At 41.6% G+C, this 18,883-nt stretch overlaps 2 long non-coding RNA genes across 4 annotated transcripts in view; both read right to left on the bottom strand.

The window, feature by feature from the left end:
- Positions 1–121: 121 nt before the first annotated feature.
- Positions 122–8,184, bottom strand: LOC140002327 (uncharacterized). The gene is made up of 3 exons (XR_011808689.1): positions 8,065–8,184; positions 6,774–6,888; positions 122–6,120 (listed from the first exon to the last, which is right to left on the bottom strand). It is a non-coding gene; the product is annotated as an uncharacterized lncRNA (long non-coding RNA).
- An 82-nt stretch (positions 8,185–8,266) lies between these two features.
- The window catches only part of LOC140002420 (uncharacterized), a 36,091-nt gene continuing 25,474 nt past the window's right edge, over positions 8,267–18,883 (bottom strand). Inside the window, exons 5-10 of one of the 3 annotated variants that reach the window (XR_011808891.1) lie at positions 17,433–17,510; positions 12,778–12,908; positions 12,047–12,100; positions 11,393–11,546; positions 9,499–9,662; positions 8,267–8,372 (exon numbers count right to left, since the gene is read on the bottom strand). This is a non-coding gene — a long non-coding RNA (uncharacterized lncRNA). Of the gene's footprint in view, positions 8,373–9,498; positions 9,663–11,392; positions 11,547–12,046; positions 12,101–12,177; positions 12,287–12,777; positions 12,909–13,721; positions 15,692–17,432; positions 17,511–18,883 lie in introns of those variants that run through there. The other 2 variants (XR_011808893.1, XR_011808892.1) reach the window with 2 other exon arrangements.

The raw sequence follows: 18,883 nt of genomic DNA, 5'->3' as shown, positions 1-18,883 counted from the left end.
TCAGAAACCCTGAGAAGTATTACATCTAATTAGTGTGGCTGTGCAAATGATGTAACAAGGCATTTGAGAATGAAACTGAATAGCAGTTGGATAAAAGATTAATAATCAGTATGTCTGACATCCATCAGCTGCCCAAGAGAGGACTGCATCAGAAAGGTCCAGATATAGTAATCCACACTGAAATAAGATGGTGCAGAGAGATACTGGAATAGTCAGTCAGAGGGAGTAGATGAGCAGCTGCAGAGTGGAAAGCTGAGAACAGATGAAGTCCTTACATGTGCATTTCGCTTTGGACCACACTTCTGGTGGCTTGGAAAGCCAGCTGCCACTTCAGTATCAGCTTTATTTCCACTGCCTTCAGTATGTTCTCTTACTTGCCCAGAGGAGTATTTCCATCTTGAGTGCTAAATATAGGAAACTCCCTTTTCTCCTTGTCCTCCTCCAATATATTGACATTATTGTGTTGAGATGGTATCAGAAACACAGAGGGAATTTTCCACTTTCAGAATTATGGTTTCAGATTGTCTGCAAACTTGGGAGGAAATAATGAACTTATTTGCATGTTGATTATTACTTTTTTTTTTTTTTTTTTTAAGTGAAAGAGGAACATAATATAAGAGAAATAGGTAATTCCATAACTCATATAAGTCACATATAAACTGTGACTATATGCACCAAACTTGGGCCTGACCACTGGGATGTAAGCATGTCTCAGGATTCAAGTTTAATATGTTATTTTATGGCTATTATCTGTACAGATAAGGAAAATAAGGGATAAAGGATGAACTTTGCATATAGGTAAACTGCTTTGCCAAAAACTTCAAAGCGGCAAGGGCATCAGTGTTCACTCACTAGCCACAGGAAATGGCCAAAAACTCAAACAAAATCATCCCATTGCTCTGCCAAGACCATGAGTCCAAACAGATCATAAGTTATTTGGTGAGAGAGGGAATACCTCTATTAATATTAAAGAAATTACACTAACAACTCAGTTAGAATTTGCCCAATGGGCAATGACCAGACCTAGCTACAGTGATTAAAGGACCTCATTCATATCTAATGATCACAGAGAGTAATAATCTCGTTGTAAGAGGCAATCAGACACTTGTTCGCTCTTATCTTTTCTCCACATTTGTAGTTACTAAGAAAGGATCTGCCTTTGATCATTTTTCCTGCGTTGCCCTTTAAGTCATTTCATTAAAGGGCCAGAGTTTCCTGGATTAATGGTCATTTGTCATTTCCCCAAACCAATTTTGCCTCTAGTCCGTTGAGACTTCACAAACATTTCCGCAAATGTTTTTCAGAACTTCGGTAGTTACAATGGTTTCTTTCTGAAAGAGCACTGTATTTCAATAAAATATGTGCCAGACTGAAAACACTTCCTTCATGGGGAAGACTTGCATTGTCTCAGGGTAGCACAGCTGTTCTGATTGTTAATAAAAGAAATTCACTCCTTCATATCAGTGAAGGGCTGAAGTTCAGAGGCTCTGCTTTTCTTCAGCATTCGGAGTTACCTGGGAGACTGTATTAATGCCATCTTAATAATTGGACCCGACTTTCTTCAGCAGGGATATATGTTTTTTTCTTTTTTTTCTCAGACAGAAGCAACTTTTCATTTTTTCTATGGCACAAGGTCGGGGTGGGCGAGTTCAACTGCTCCATTCCCATCCTATGCCAAGACTGCTCCCCTTTCAACTCCAGCACTCTTACTAAGAGGTACAACAAATTTAACATAACTTCACAGAGAGATCTCATACCACTTTAAACCAAACAATATATCTTCATCCACCAAATGTAATTTATCCCACTTTTACAGTGGTGGTATAGCGATAAAGAGACACTAAAGCATTCGCTAATTGTGTTTTACTTGTTGGGCACCTACCACAAGACACGTGTGGCCAGATTTTCAGAGTGCTTTTGAGGCAGGTAACTGCCCTTGCACGTCTGCAAAGCTGTTAGCGTGTTAGTCATTAGGGTAACACCAGAGACCCCTCTGAGGCTCTCTAAATATCAATGCCAGAGTTGTTAGATCATTGAGTGATACCAGCTAAGAGCCTGAGCAGGCCTTTTTACCTTAGCAAGCGAAGTCCAGGCCTAAATATGTGACCAGCTGGGCCTTCCCCTAGATGAAGCCTGGGCAGGTGCCGTATTTCTAATCTCTGCTGATCAAGTGGCTGCGCTGTAGTTTGGTTTGGGCAGGTGAGATGACACGTGAGCTCAGATATCAAGACAGACAGTTCCTGTTAACGGCAGGGCAAGAGCACGCATGTAGCTGCTAGCAAGCAGTAGTAGGACATGACAAGTTGCCCACCCCTGACATCCCTCTTTAGTTAAGTCCATGCTGGAGCTGAACCTGTATACTCATCACATTCATGGGGATTGACCACAGTGAAAACTGGGGCTGTCAGGGCTTGCTCGTGGTCAATCACAGCACTGTGCAAGCCACAATACCACATTCTGGTCCTCTCATTAGATACCCTCATCAATTACAACTGCAATTTGTAAATGTGATCATGTTTCTTTTATTTATTTATTTATTTTTTAATAGTAATTCACCTAAGTGACTCCCATTCAATTGACAGGCATATACAGGTCACGCTTCATTCAATTCAGGTGGTTCAGTTCAATCAGCACTCAATTCTTTTCAGTGAAACCTTCCAGAAGTAGGCTGGCCAGGACCCATGAGATGCAATTGTAATAATAAATGCCAGTCTTTTTGAAATACATGTAGGTCTGAAATGCCTGACTGGCAAGACAGAAGGCAGCAGAGAGCTGAAGAATCGAATCTCATAAGAGTGCTTCTTAAACCCAAAGTGATGTGGCTACCCTACCAAGCATCTCAGTGAAACAATAAATACTATTTTACGCAGATCCAAAGAAACAAGGGATCCAAGGAAATGTTTCTCCAAGCTGAATGGGCATTTCCCAGGACTTGTTGATTTTATGACCTCATCTGTGCCCTTAGCTGTCAGCAAAACAGTGCTGAAAGCTCCCCATTTAAAGCAGGCCATAGCAAACAGAGATTTATCGTCTATCCAAAGCTTGTATAAATTTACTGTGGGCAAAAGCTCAACAAAAGCTTATAAAAGAAGTACCTGTGGCTTCCAAATTAAGCTCATTTTCTCTAATTAGCCTCCTTTTTCACAGCTTTCCTTTTTCCTCCACTCTTAAAAAAAAAAAAAAAAAAAAGCAGCAATACCATGAATGCCATAAAATTCATCTGCTTTGACTGAGCAGAGACTTAACACTTCAAAATTTTGCTGGAAGAGAAGTATAAACTTCTAGCTCTATTGCAAAGCAGACAAGGGAAAACAGGCACGCTGGTTGAATTGGATGTAGTGGTCAGAAATCTTATACGTTTGCCTGATATTAATTTCCATCTGGTTATATTCCAGAAGAATCCGTCCCCTCCTTGGACATTAACTCCCGGCATAGTTGTTCATTGTTTATAGGCCAGTTTCTCTGTTACCCCTTGCCGCTGACAGAGCAAAAATTCATTTAGTCTAATAGAAGTCTTACTGAAAGCAACCAGTACAGAACATCTTCATGGCAAATGCTGTCCTTGTCATTAGATTATCATTGCAAAGAGGAGGAGGCAGGTGATTTGTTCATTAACTTTAAGCAACTGCAAATAAAAGACTGGTTTCCTAGGAGCAGTCTATAACAGAAGAGCTCTAAGCTCCTAAAATAATTCTTTTAGGAAGTAGCTTAAGAGAAGTTAATGACTCTAGGAACCAGAATGGGCTACAAAGCAAAGAATAAGGTGCTCAAGTTCCCTGTGCTGGGCTCTGCCTGAATTCTTGGCTTTCTGAAAGCCCAGTTCATCTAGCCTGGCTTTAACCTCTCTCTGCAGCACTGGGAGAGGCAGGTACAGAGAGCAAAAAAAAGAAAATCCACAGTTAAGTTTGGTTCTCCAATTGGATTCATCTGATCCCAAGAGCATCTTAGCTTTCCAGCTGCCCATGACACAAGGCAAAGGATACCTTCTGCAGCTTCCCATGGGAGCAAAAGTATAAATTGGCCAGAAAACCACAGCCCATATCAAGCAGCGGAGCTATCGCTTCCTCATTCTCAGCAGTTTCACATTTCAACCAGTTCTGCCTTGCATTGGGCACGTGCTATTGTTTGCTTCAAAAGAAAGGCGAATTCAGCCCATGGCACTGGGGTTTATTTGCATATCCCTTCCCAGCAGCAGCTCTGCTATCTGATGAGCTGACTGACTTCCACCTACCCTCTTGCTCCCCACCGAGGCAGCCACAGCTGCTCCCTGCTGTGGGTTACTCATCTCCAGGTCTACCACTTGTGTAAGTACTCCTGACATTGCTCAGCCAAAGTCAGAGCTGTAGTTAAGTGCGCTTTGAATAACTGCTCTTGGCTAACATTGGTTCTCTTGGCTGAAGCAGGTCTGAGGAGACAGGGGCTTCTGGATGGCAGAAGGCAGGGAGCAAGATAGACGGTGATCTCTGTGCAGCATCTGCAGTCCGAGGATGCTACCCAAACGTACCTTCATTTAACTTAAACTCATCTGTCTCCACAAAGCAGTGAAAAATTACTGTGCTTTCAAACAGTCCTGTACCCTGACTTAATTGCAAGAGAAGAAAAATAAGTCCAGCCACCAGGACTGTTAGCTGAATCACTCACAACTTAGCCTGCAGGAATGAGACTGGATAAGCAGGGAGGCTCTTTCTGCTCCTAATACACATTGATCTATTCACTGCATGCTGAAAACCTTCAAGCTTTTATTCTGTACCAACAAACAGTGCAGTCATTTAGGTTGTACCAGATATTTACCCCCTCCCTATCTCTCCTCGCAGACATGAATACCATTATGAATGCAAATAAAGTACCTGTGAAAAACAAAGGGTCTCACAATCAGTGAAATGCAAACTGAGTTTAATAGAGCAGGCCTGGAAAATCTTCAGTAACGAGTTCTCCATAAATGTATCATACGGAGGCAACGTGCATGTAATACAAGATTTTGAGTCAGCTTGTTTGTTTGTTTTAGCAAAGAGAGTTATTATCAAACTACTTTGAAATGTTTACACTGAAGATGAGGTCTTCTCTCTGTTTATTTGTTGTCTGCAAAATATGTTCATCTTTTCACACAAGGATCTTGATTTGTACCTGAATCCAAAGCTAATGATGCTGACCAAAAATAATTCAGTAAACCTCTTTAAAAGGACAATAATAAATTCCTCCAAAATAAGGGGAGAAATTTAGGACTAATAAGCCAAAGAAATGATAGATCAGAGAGGGTTTAAAAATCACCTAGTTGTTGCTCAGCCTAATTTAAATACAGGAAGAATATCACGTTTCATCAGCTTCCATCTTCAAATTTAAGAGCTCCTTAAGTCCTCCTTTATACCTGAAGTATCACTAGCACATACATTAATGCTGGCAAAATCCATTTACTGCAGGCAAGGTTTTCAAGTTCACCTCCTTGTTTTCCCCAGTTGTGTTAATTTCTCTCAATGTTCTTTGTTTGTAGTAAAGAAACAAACAAGCACTTTGTGTTCATTAATCTGAAGCTCTTCCCCAATCATTTATGTGCATTTTGGGACTGTGCTTATGAGCATTGCCAGCATTCAGCCTGTGCTTTGAAATCCCCAGCTTATTTCGCCCTTTGGACATGGCTCCTCCATATCTCACTAAAATAAAATGTAAAATAACCTGGCATACCTAAACACATTTCCTAAAAGTACTCAAGTCTTCTGAAAAAATGAAGCCATCCAAATTTTAAATAGTAATTAAAATTAAAAATAAATGAGAACTTTGTCAGAGACTCCGAGGCATTACTGTTCAAGGAAAGCCACACATCCTCTCCCATCCTCCCTCAGCCATGGAAAGAAACCCTGGGGATGTGACTCACCCTTTTGCAGCATCCTGATTTGTATCCTGATCTCTTCCCTAGGAAAAGAGCATCTTCTGTTTGTATCTGAGGAGGATATACAGCAGGAATTTACCTTACAACTTGATTCTTTGGTAGCTGACAGGGCACATGCTGTAAAGACGTGGGCCTCCTCCATCTGCTTGGGCACAAAGTCTCACGAAACCAAGATCTTAAGGCATCTGCCACCTCACTCAACTGCACCTAAAATTGGCCCATTCAGTCAGATGTTCCTGAAGAAGGACAGGAGGGAATCAATTGTTTCATACCAGCCTCATATCCTTATTGATATAGAAACAAACAAACAAAAAGTCTTTCTCAGACTCCTGTTCTTTACATTTCCTTTTTTCTTTTATTTCCTCCCCCCACATAGGCATAGCCCTGTGACAAGCAGCCATTCACATTCTTTACAGAGGGGTCAGACAAGTCTATCCCAGCAGATACCCTAAGAAAAGAAGAGAAACCTTTAAAATTGTGTCAGTGTCAGTTCATCACCAAATCTCAACCTCCCCGACAAGAACAACTGTAGCACCTTACAACAGCTGAAATACCAGAGTGGGTCCCTTACTGGTGTTAATGAGTTGCTCGCAATTGATTTATACTGGCTGTCATCTGCTCCAGTCTAGCCATATTTTCAGTGCTGCTTAGAACATACCACTGGTAAAAAGCTTTGGATATTTCCTGCAGTAGCACAACTTTTCGTCGTCCAGCTATCGTATCTACAGGTACAAACCCCAGTGTTTCTGCACCAACACTCATAAGCACCCCATGGCCACCTCTGGCATTCCAGCACCACCTTGGTCCCATTTCAGGAGGTAGAGGGAGGGTGCTCAGGTCCTTCTGCTCACTTCTCCCTGGTACCCCCTTCATCTTTGCCCAAACTGACCTGGATCCTGCAGGGAGCTCTGCTCAGCTTTCTTTGGCTTTCCTTTCTTCAGATGGGCAGTGGTTGGGAGGTCAGCAATCAGATGGACTTGAAAATGGGTCATTGCTTTAAAGACCTGTAATGTGGGTTAAACCAGTTCTTAAAGCTCATGGTGGTTGTACTTCTGTGTGGGTCAAAGTCTACTTCAGGAGTGGACAGCTGTTTCACCCATACCTCAAACCATGCATCACTTTGAGGACAGGCCTTATGCTACAATCCCCGTCCTGTTACCCATGCCTGTAAGTCCCTATGGTTCAAAGCATTGGTGCACTCCCATCTATCTCCTCTTCCCCTCACCTCCTCTTCCATCATAGACCACAGTTCTCTAAAATATTAATTTCTTGCTCAAGCCAGAGCCTAAGTTTCCCCTTTCCTCTGAGATGACCTCTAATGATCATCTAGTCCAACCCCCCTGCCGAGCAGGATCACCTAGAGCACATTGCACAGGATGGCATCCAGGTGGGTTTTGGATAGCTCCAGAGAAGGAGTCTCCACAACCTCTCTGGGCAGCTTGTCCCAGTGCTCTGTCACCTTCACAGTAAAGAAGTGCCCCCTGTGCTTCAGTTTGTGCCCATTGCCTCTTGTCCTCCCACTGGGCACAACTGAAAAGAGACTGGTTTCTTGTGCCTTCTGCACAAGCCCCAAGCAGGTGGGAGAGTACAGAGGACACAGCTTGTTTGCAAAACAGTGACAGTAGAGGCCAGTAAATTTAGTTCACCAGAGGAAAAAAAAATAAATGACAAAAGGATCTTTTCCCACTTAATTACTCTTTTCTTTCTTTCTTTCTTTTTTAACTGCCAATTTCCTGCTTCCTTCTCTCTTTTTTTTTTTTCCTTTTATCTAGGGCTGTTTTCTTCCTGCTGTCTAAGAAACCGAAGCGAATTGTTTTCAGTGGATCTATCTACATGTGTGAAGATAGGCATGAACAGAGCTGCTCATAAAATCAGCACCCTGAAGAGATGAGATCATTTCACACGTGCTGTTTGTTTCCCGTTATACTGGGGAATTTACAGTGGCTGCTGGCCACTATAAATACTGGGCTGGTATGAGGTATTTCTCATATATTTTACCGCAGTGTTCGCTGCTGCATTTTTGTCCTAAGAGTCATTTGATTTGTTGTAATTGATTTGGGTGGGTTTTCTTTCCTAATTAACTGTTGTTATGATGGAATGATGCAATCCTTTTCACAAACCAGAGCTTAGAAATGAAATTTGGAATAGGGTAATAGCAGGAGAATGGAGGAGCGCCTTACCTACCAGGAAGGCCTAGTGATGGACTGTGAATCCAATTAGCCATGGCAATTTTTGGTGCTCCTCTCATTAGTGGTGTGAGTGGACATGCTCAGTTTTTCCATGCTTGTGGTCAGCACCCTGCAAAATGCATTTCTTTTTAAGACTTATTAAAAAGGACATACATCAAGAAGAGCTCCTGAGCTAACATTGTGGCAGAACTTGCCTTTTGCTGGTAGCTGCACACATCTGCCCATCACTAGCTCTACTGGTTGGTGGGTGAGGCCATGGAACTTTGCAAACCTGCTGCCATCTCTGCCGAAGACTTCATCTGCACAAGGGCACACACACAACAGAAGGAAAGATCAGACGAGGCTTGTAGAGAGAAACAACACCCCAGTTGCACTGCCAACCAGTCTTGATTTACTTTGGATGCTTAAGTCCAGGATCAAATGCTGAAAGGCAGGCTAGAAGTGAAAGCATATCTCACCATTTATCCATCTGTCAGGCCAATGCATTTACCTTTGTTTAACTGGAATGCATGCTGTTATTTCTCTGCTTGCTTATTTTCAACAGAGGGTTGAGAGTGCTAAAAAACTCTATGTTGAAATCCTTTTCAGTTGTTAACCATGATTTTGGGAGGGGACTGAAACCAGGACTTGCAGGAATTCTTTGAGAAAACCTGAATCCTGTGTCTTATTTTGGAGACACCTCTTGAGAAAATTGTCATACAAGCCAGAAGGTCTCTATCAGCCTAGGCTTGAGATAGAAAGACTGTAATCACAGCACTCAAACTCTCCTCTGCTTTTCCAATACCATTGCAGCTGTTACAGTACTGGTATTTCCACCTTGATCAGATAATAAAAAATGCAAAAGCACCTATGTGTATCACTTGAATAACAAAAGTAAATATTATTGCTCACAAATATTAGCTAGTTTCTCCTGAATTTGTCTCTTCCCTTTCCTTCCCTGAGATGCCAGGCAGTGAAAACTAGGGTTTGGTTTTGTTTTGTTTTAAATCAAACCATAAATTATGTATATTAGAAAATATATTTAAAAAAAAATGACACTCCAGGGTTCAGATGCTGCAGGGTGTCATTCTCTTCTGCAGAAAAGGCTCTTGACTTGGTTTTATGATGCACCAAGGTCAGGACTCATTGTCCTGATGTCATTGCCCTCTCAGGAGTCATTAAGGGTAGCCTAAGTGGATCAAGCCAGGGTACTTTGGGCACCTGCTTTTTCTGCCCAGGCCAGGATTGCAACTTCCAAAGGCAAAATAGAAGCATTTCTGAATTAAAGTCTTTTTGGATATAAACAAAAAACAAACAAACAAACCAATCCATTTTCCAGTAGAAGATTATAATACTGAAATTTCCACAGGGGAGAAAATCTCTGCCAAAAACAAAAAACAAACAAATGAAAAACACCCCCCCCACACACACACATACTTCTCTTACCTAGAATGAAAGATATTACAGAAGGTCTTTTCCATTTAGTTTCAGGCAGACAAGCAAAGATAAGATAATGGCAAGCTTTCGTCAAGTCACAGCCTCTATGTCATTATCCATTTTTTCCTTTTATGGAGATGTCCATGCTGGGAGAAAAAAATGGCTGTCTTTATCTGAAACAAAAATGAAGTTACAAGGAAGAAGTAACATTATCAAACCGTTCAGTGCTTAGTAAGGAGCAGAAATTATGTTTTCCTATTGGCAAAATATCTCTTCTGATCCTGGGTTTCAAGAAATGGTGAGCTTGTGGAGGATGCATAGAGTAAGCACATGCAGATACACTTATTCTTTTTTTTAAGGCCATGAAAAACATTGTTTAATTAAATAACCAGAAACAATTTTATTCAGCAAGAGTTGATCCTCCCTCTGTTTTTGCTCTTTCTCTTTTCCTTTTGCTTCTCCAGTCCCTTAATAACAGATGGGCACAATGGTGTTAAAAATATTCCCAGCATTCCCAATGGCAATACTGAGGAGAGCTATATGCTGCTATTAACATTAATTGGCAACATTGCCCTTGATGGACAAGCTATTATCTTCCTAAGCTTTAGTTGTCCCATTCTGAATACTTATCTTTATCCAACTGGTAAAGTCAAGGTCCCACTCTATTGTTTTCTCCCACAGAGGGTGATTTATTTGATAATACGGTTTCAAACACAATTTCTTCCTAAATTGTCCTATCCATTCCATTATTTCTTTTCTATTATCTCCAAACTCCAAAACACTAGGTAAAAAAATTAGGTGCCAAATTCACTGGAAGTTTAGAAACTCAGACTGACATCTCTAAATCCCTTTGATGAGATTCTGTGATGTCCTTCTGTCTTTCCAATTAACTTGGAGTGGTGCAGTTGTGATAAAAAGATCTGGTCAGTATTTGTCTTCCAGACGTTGTGTAAATAAAAGTATCTGTATTTCATCTACACTTAGTCATTGTCACAGTTGCAATGCACATTTTTTTTTTATTTGATAAAGGTCATGCTTACTTCCTTTCCATGTCACAGACACATTCTGCATGTGCAGAGAGTGTCATGATTAAATAAAATTTAAAATAGACTGGAACAGGTACTAGTCAAAATGCTCTTGGGGAAAGCAGTGATGTTTATATTATCAGGACAGCCAAATCTTTAATGCTGTGATACTGTCATAGCAGTTCACAGCTAAGCCACTTTATAAACGTTAAATTCCTAAGGAAATGGAAATTCGCGTTGTACTAGTTTCAGAACGTTACTTCCAAATGTCACTTAGATCCTGAACGTGCAGTCGCTGTACAGCAAAGAACTTTGCCAATATGAAGATGTAGGTATCGGGATTTTCCTTCTATGATTGTATGAAAAGCTCAATTTTTGCTGCCCTGTTCCGCCCCCCCGAAGTTATGTAAAAGTCTTTCTTCTCAGCATGGTCTTCTGTTCACAGGAAGATATCTGGGGCCCGGTTCTGCCAGTGCATAGACAAAAACGAGCAAAAAAAAAAACATTTCCCTATTGCCCAAGGAACAGCTATTTGAGGCCAACACTGTTGACCAAAACTCATCATCTGACAACAAGACCAAAAGGCAAATTGATTTTGTCTGTCTGGCAGGCAGGCTGGAGCGCAGATTCTGCGGCTCTGCCTCCTTGGCCCCATTCACTAGACTTTGCTCAAGACAGACAATTACAGAACAGGCACAAAAGCTGGCAAATTGACATGTTTTTTTTTTTTTTCTCCCCACTAACACAACCCCTGGGTGTAGCTAGTTTGCTCGTTTTCCATATACCCACTCTAAAGCACTGAGTCTATTTAGCTAGGTAGGACTGGGTGAAATCTGTTGCTTTGTTACTGCCTTGAAAGCTCTGTAATAATGACTTACCATTTCTTCTTCCGCCAGGTGAAAGCCCTTCTTGACTTTCAGGCAACATCTTGCAGACAGCCAAGAAGAGACCCGTGTGTTCAGCATCTTGTAATAACGTGAATTCTTTGCTTTGCTTCAAACTCGTGGCTTTCTCAAGAGCAGGGTCATTGTACTGAAACAGAAGAGAGCAAAGCTCCAAGCTATCAAGCAGAGTACAAGCAGATTAGGAAGAAATGAAATTCATCAATACAGTGCCCTCTTGGTCAAAAGTTCACTAAGAGAGAAGGGAGCTGTACGATGCCCCCATCTCCTTTTAATTGGCTTGGAGCTGTTTCCTACCATGCTCAAGCAGATGTGGTGTCAATAAAAGTCATGCAAAAGCAGAAACTTTTAATTATTTTAAAATCGCCTGCGTCATCCTGGGGAGCTGTGCTTAGAACTTGACAGGGAGAGAGAGGAAAAAAAATAGAGAGAGAATGAGCTAATATTTACTAGACTAAATCTCTGAATTTGCTTCCAAAATATTTGTGCCCACTGTTTATTAATGTAAGAGTTAAGATGTTCAGCAGCACATAAGGAAAAATAAAATGCTGTAAGCATTTTTGCAAACATGAGTATTTGTGGCAGAAGCATTGAGCGATTACATGGGATTTATTTAAATCCTTCTCTTACCTCAAAAAATTGCATCTGTCTGGGAAGGGAAGAAACAGGTCACCGTGCAACCTACTGCAAAGAACAAAACAACTAGCTGTATATTGGGTATCTGAAACTTTGGCTATAGGGCAGAAGTTAGACTGAAATACCTTTGCCACAGTGTAGGCAAACCCATATTTGAAATACGGCCACCATGGGACAGATCACAAGCTCACGATAACGTTTAGCAAGAGTGAAACTTAGCTACAGCAGGCTCATCTGAAAATAAACATTTCATCTTAGCATAATGTGCAACAAATACATAACTACATGTTGTGAAAAGCTGAAAACTTCCCCTCTACCATCATGGCAAAAGTGCTTTATAACACTGATTTGGCATTTCTCACAAACATTTTATTGACCTATCTTTCTTAGCACTGTGAAATTAAGCCACAACTGAAACCCTCAGGTTAAACCTAGCTCCATTATCCAAGTAGCTCCAACCAATGTGAGTTTTAAAAGTGCTTACTGTTCACTCATTTCCCACTAGGTGTTACGAGGCACTTTACCACTGAGTCCAAAAAGAGATAAATGAGACTGCTACAGCAAGCTTTGAAATACCCCAACCTACCTTTGTTTTCTGCCTTATGAAGCAAAAGAAAGATCAGAGGAAATATTTGTTGCTGATCAAATATTGATTTATTATGATAAAAATTCTGGCCAGTTATGATTATCTGCAAGCTGTATTTTTGCAGGGCTGCTCTTGGTACCTGCGCCTCCTGGGACTTAGTTTAGCACATCAAAGTGTCTGTCAGCACCAGTTGTTCTTTGTAGCACTAACAGGATCAGTTCAACAGTAACTCCCCTTGAAGACAAATGTGTAGAGCTGCTGAAAAGCATCCTAGAAAACAAAACAAAACAAAAAATCTTACCAAAAAAAGAAGGCAAAAAAAAAAAAAAAAGGACAAGTTTGTGCAGGATGGGCAACAACAAAGTAGGGGAAAAAAAAAAAAGGAAGCACTTGCAGTGAAGTCTCTAGATTTTTTCTTATGACAAATACCTGCTTTTCAAATTTCAGAAGTGACATGTAATTTTTTACTCTTTGGCAACACCATGTAGCCACAGCTAAGTCTGATTTCTGCAAATGCCCCCACGCAGACACCTTTAGCCAACACGGACAGTCCTGCAGTCTGTGGACGGTCTTGTCTATCCAGACCGTGTAGATGGTGCTCTCCCCTCCCTATGGTCTCTCGAGCTTGGCACTATACAGTCACCAACTATGCTGGGACAGCACATCTGCTGTCTCCAGACAGCAGATGTGTCTGGAGGTACATTCAGTGATGCCCAAGCCCAGGCTTCCAGGTAACATGTCTGTTTTGAGCACAAATACACTTTCAATGGTGACTTTGATGGTATGTTTGAAACCATGCACCCCATACTTAATGTATCAGGTGTAGGATGCACTTAAATGCCTGCAGAATTAGGGCGCTGCTCGATACAAAACATACTAATAACCATCCTGAAAGCTTAACTGCTTCCTGCTATAAATAACTGATTTCCTTTCTCCCCTGTGACTGTTTGTGTATTTCTTTAAGATTCTCAGTTTAAAATAAACACAGACAAAAACAATACATTAGAAGGTGCCAAACTGTACATAATGGAAAGGCATGTGGAAGAGCGCACGCTATTTTTGAAAGGCTGACAGACTCAGGCAATGTTTTTCTTAGTTTAATAATAAATAATCATAACACTCAAAGCACACGTATTGCATTAACAAGCACGGGATGACACGGAAAAATGCTCAGGCTTTTGGCTGGTGAAACTTACTTGCACAAACTGTTTGCCAGAAGTGACAGTTCGAAGGAAGATGGGAAGGCATCTCCTTGGATCAGAGGGGCCTTTCATCTAATTCCTAATTACTGTAGGTGCCCCTCATTTGTCTGTTGTTTTGTGTTGACCTATTTTAGTCAATATGACTTCTGGTGTTTCGCAGCAAGGATCACTGCCAGGGAGTCACAGTGAAAAAAAGGCTGGGGACTACAGCTAAGTGAGAACTTTCTAACCCAGAGGGGAGCCCAGTACCTTCACCTAGGTGGAGCTGAGCCTAAGAGTCTGAGCAACAAGGATAGCACAAAGATAGCCCAATGGTCAGGGACATTCAAAGTCCATCAGGCAAGGAACAAGGGAAAAACACACACAGAGGCAAGTCTAGATGAAAAGAAATTACGGAGAGTACACTATAACTCAGTCCAAAATAGCAGACAGGTAGCTCACCCATGAGAGGCAATGAGACTTCAGCAATAGAAAGAAAGAATAAGGAGGGATCTGTAAGAAATGCAGCCATAACCAAACAGCAGGCTGAGCAGCAGAGAGATTGCTCTTTGACTCCTGAGAGGAAAAATTGCTTGAGATTTCCAACTGATGAGGAAGACTGCACTCCAGGCTCCCGGTTTCCTTGTTTTCTGAAGTGATGGAGGTTGATAGATCAGGGTATAAATGGATGGATATCTTCTGGTCACTTTGGACAGAACATTTGTTACCCATGAGAGCAAAGGAATGGATGCAGCAGGGCCAGACTGCGTTGCTCTGGTTGAATTTTGATCCACAGAATTATGTTGCTGTTCCTCTCAGTTTTAACCAGAAGAAAACACATCACAATACACTCTTATTACGGTCTCACATCTTCCCACAGCCTTCCTCATCTGGAAGAATATGACAGAATCCAGCAGCTGCTGCTCCCAGCTCACCTTCCTTCCCTTCTCCTGTTGGCTTCTCTTCCATCTCTCAAAATCAGAGAGGCTCTTTGCTTCACTCTGCACAATGTGGCTTTGCATTTTGTTGGGCAGCAAACCATGCTGGCGTTCATGCTGACTTTGTTTTATTCAGCTGTTTCCCAGCCACACATGTACAAAAGCTGTTTTTATCTTTCACCTCTCATTCAGATGTCATATACACCTCTACTTTTCTGAGCTGTGCTCGCTTTATGACCCACTCACTCAGAAAGCTGGCAGGTGTCTGCTGCATTCATGTTGAGAATTTGTCTCTTATCTTCAGCAAAACTGTCCTGGAGATTTTGGTCTAAGTGACACCTTTCATATGTTTTTAGATATCATCTGGGTCTAGCCAGGAAACCTGGATGGATAGGACAGCCCACACTACACAAAGGTAGAGCCAAACAATGCTACAGCTGCATGGGATACCTGTGGATGCATCTCGTCCCCATGAAGGCAAAAGGAAGATTTTCTCCAGAGTACTGGCTTGCATTCGGAGTTTGGATTTCTCAGCGAGTTTGAGTAACTAACTGGTAATGGCGGTACTTAACTCAAACAGCAGAGCCCGTCAGGTGCAGAAGCTTTGTAGAAGGAGCAAGGGGGGCAGCAAAATTCTGTCTCCAGAAATAAATGCTCAGGGTGATGTCATACTCTGCCAGCGCGGCGGCCGCAGCTGGAAAGCGTCCTGTTGCTTTCTAAATGTGAAAGTCATTGTATAGTTATATTTCATAATCATGTACACCTTACGTTTTTAACATTGCCGGGAAGACTGTTTAAATATCTTAGCACAAAGGGAGTGTTTGCAATAATCCTGTCTCCTGAAGAGACACAGCCCGTAGAGCTCAGGATGGTCTCTGCTGCCAACTCTCCTTTTAGCAAATGAATTCCCATCTGCGGGGGGGCGGGGGCTGTGCTGGAGAAATTTCAGAAAGAGATAATAAGACATTTATCCACCAGAATTACGGCTAAATAAAATTTGGCATAAATTCAGCCTTGTCTAGCCTAACAAATACCCGCTCCGCAGTTTTGTTAACTGGTTTGTCATAGTTACACATACAGGCACACCTGTACACACACATGGTGCTTTTTTTTTTTTTTTTTTTTGACATTGCAAAGTACTGAGTACAGAAATAGTACATTAATGCCCAGCCTGTGCAATCAGTACCCTTCCCACTAATGTTTCCCTCCTTGATTACCCTTACTGATTTCATACTGCTGGTACTCAGTTGTACCTTTCATCTATTTATGAAAAAATGTACATGCACGATTGTACACTAGTTTTAGACAACGCTTTGAATGTAAAGCTGATCAGACAATAAGCCTGTTTCTATTTCATGATAACTATGGAAGTTTTGAACTGAAGTGTGGAGCATAACCAAACCTCACCAGATGCTTTTTGCAAAAACCCAGTCCCACGTCTTCCTCTCTCCCCTGCCACCCATAGATCAAAAGTTAAGATTTTCCTGCATGTAGCCTTATGGCTACTACATTTATATAAGCTCTTTCCAGTCCTTAGTCTGAATTAAGGCATGATTTTTCATTCTGGATGTCTGGTGCTGAGAGCGCAAAGGAACCTTTTTTTCACATCCAAAGCTAGTGTGCTAAACCCCAGGAGTTTAAGAAAACAGAAAGATGTGGAAACATCACTAAAAGGAATGCATAGCCCAGAAGTGCTATGGTGTGACATGACATCATATACTGGCTGAGACTGGCTTAAACAGCAATGTTCTTACTGGTTCCTGTATAGTTTAGCTGAAGGCACCTCCTGTAAGCATCAGGAATGGTTATTGAATTGCAGACCATATTTTGTCTAGGGATCTACTAATGAAATGAAATAATTTCTGGGACAGATTGCAGGCGCCAGGTTTTCAGCTGCTGTAAATCAGCATAGCTCCGTACATTTATACCATTTGAGTGTCCAACCCAGGGTGTCCACCTGTATGCCTAGTTCATTAAGCTGGAGGAGGAAAGGCGTTTTGATGATGGGGTGTACACCCTGTATTAAATGTCAGTACCCCACATATGCTTTCTTGTGTCCCTTGCATATTCATTTGGTGGCAGATCTGTAGGGTGTATTCAGGACTGGACCCAACATTAAGAAATTTGCCTGGCCTCTGGTTCAGCATTTCAGTCAAAAGCAACCAGACTCCAAAAGCTACCACGACTTGTTGGAGGAAAATACTCCACATACAGCCTTAAAATAAGTTATACAGAAGGAAAAATACAGCTTGGGGCTTTCAAAATGTGTTCACGTTATACAGACGGGAGTCCTTAGCATGCTGGAACAGGGAGCAGAGCTTGGAGGAACATGGTTTTACAAAGTCAGAGTAAATTAGAAAGAAAATAGATAAAATCCCCTCACAGTTCACAGTTAAAGAATAATCATACAGCATCTGCCTTCATGTCTAAGGCTGCATTACAATGAAGGACACACTCAGTCTCGCAAACACACATTGCCGGCATGGCTTATCATCTCCTACCTCTCAAGCTGATCCTTCTGCCTCAGTTAAGTAGTTTTCCATTGACTTTTTCTGTTCCTCTTCAATGCAGTATGAGCTTTTGATGACATTGGCAGTTATGAAACTTCTAAAACTCAGATCTTGTTTAATATGAGGACAATCTGATTTTTCTGGTATCTTTTCTTTTGTACTTACCCTGAAATGGTTCAGCCTTTTTGAAAGGACTCAGACTCCCGAAACAGAGATGGATTTCTGTAGAGTTCAGCTCTGCTCCTGTAAAAGTCAGAAAGAATGAGCAAAGGGGAAGAGAAATGCATTACTGAACACATACCACTTCTGATATTCAGCCCCTCATTTACTTACGTAGAGATGAGGGAATATTGTTAAAATCTCTTTAAAAACTCACTGATTCAAAACTTTACACTTTAATATCAATTTAATGGGCCCTTGTGCCTTTGAAGAAACAGTAACCTTTCCTCCTAATTTAACCCTCATTTATTTATCTTTACTTTTTTCCACTCTCACACCCCTGCCCCCTTATATCTAGCTGGTAGCCAGTTTCTTTTAAATGTCACCTGCTATGAGGAAGGTTGTTAACCTGTTACAGATCTCAGCTGGATCGTTACGTACCCCCATCTGCTCTTGGTAATATTGCAACTCTGGAATTGTTAGTAAGTCATTACAAACTTCCTTTCCTAGATACTTGCATCTTTTATGGTTCTGTTACAGTGCTGCCTTAAAGATTTTGGGCACTCCTGATTTATATAGGTGTGTCAGGCCAAAAAAAAAAGGCAGAGTTTCCATAGGGATGTCCTGCAGCTCCTCAATGCGACCTGCACAGTGCAGAGGATGTCTCCCCAGCATCTGTGTGAAGCTGATTTTGTCAAAGAGAGAAGATGTGACTCCTCCATGGTCACACATATGCATATATGCATATATATATAGATATATGTATATATCTATCAAGAGCCACCTCATTCTCTCTTTATGTTCATGACGGCACCAAAAGAAAAATACTCAGGGACTCTGCGAGGCTGCACCTCCTCGTCCCCATGCCCACTGCTCACAAGTGCAGAGGCTCACGCTCTTGCAGAGCAGAGGTGACACTGACAGAGAAGGATAGCTGGTGCTCAGAGAGGGCAAGCACAGCTCAGTGCTTGCATGCCACACTGTGCTGCTCTGAAGGGCTGCAGCGTTAAAACCCCTAGGTCAAAGCATTTGCTGCAATCTGAAATGCTTTCCTCCATGCTGCTTTAGGGTCACCATCAGCAGATGGCAGGAATCACAGCTCCTTTAAGCCCAGCAATGATTCCTCCCTGTGCTCTGGCTGGCTTTGCTAGTAAGCCTCCGTGCTGGATCTTGATGCAAATCAGTGGTTTAAAGCCACTCTCTGCCTCTTTACTAACTATCAGCACTTGGTAATTGTCTTAAATTTTGCTTTATGTCACCATCGGAGCAGAATACAATGGCAAACAAAAGCAATGGAGGAAAACATGGTAAATTGATCTTCCAAGACCTGTTTCGATGACAAGCAGAAATCAGAAGACTGATTCAGACATGTGGGGCAACCATTAAGAACATACTTAAATGGATATATAGGTTTAAATGCCCTCCTGAACCTGGGACTAAATATTTGCAGATTGAAT

The sequence above is a fragment of the Anas platyrhynchos genome, chromosome 4 (assembly GCF_047663525.1).
Source record: "Anas platyrhynchos isolate ZD024472 breed Pekin duck chromosome 4, IASCAAS_PekinDuck_T2T, whole genome shotgun sequence".
NCBI lineage: Eukaryota > Metazoa > Chordata > Aves > Anseriformes > Anatidae > Anas > Anas platyrhynchos.
The sequence above is the reverse complement of the archived record's forward strand: the minus strand, read 5'-3'. Positions and strand labels throughout refer to the sequence as shown.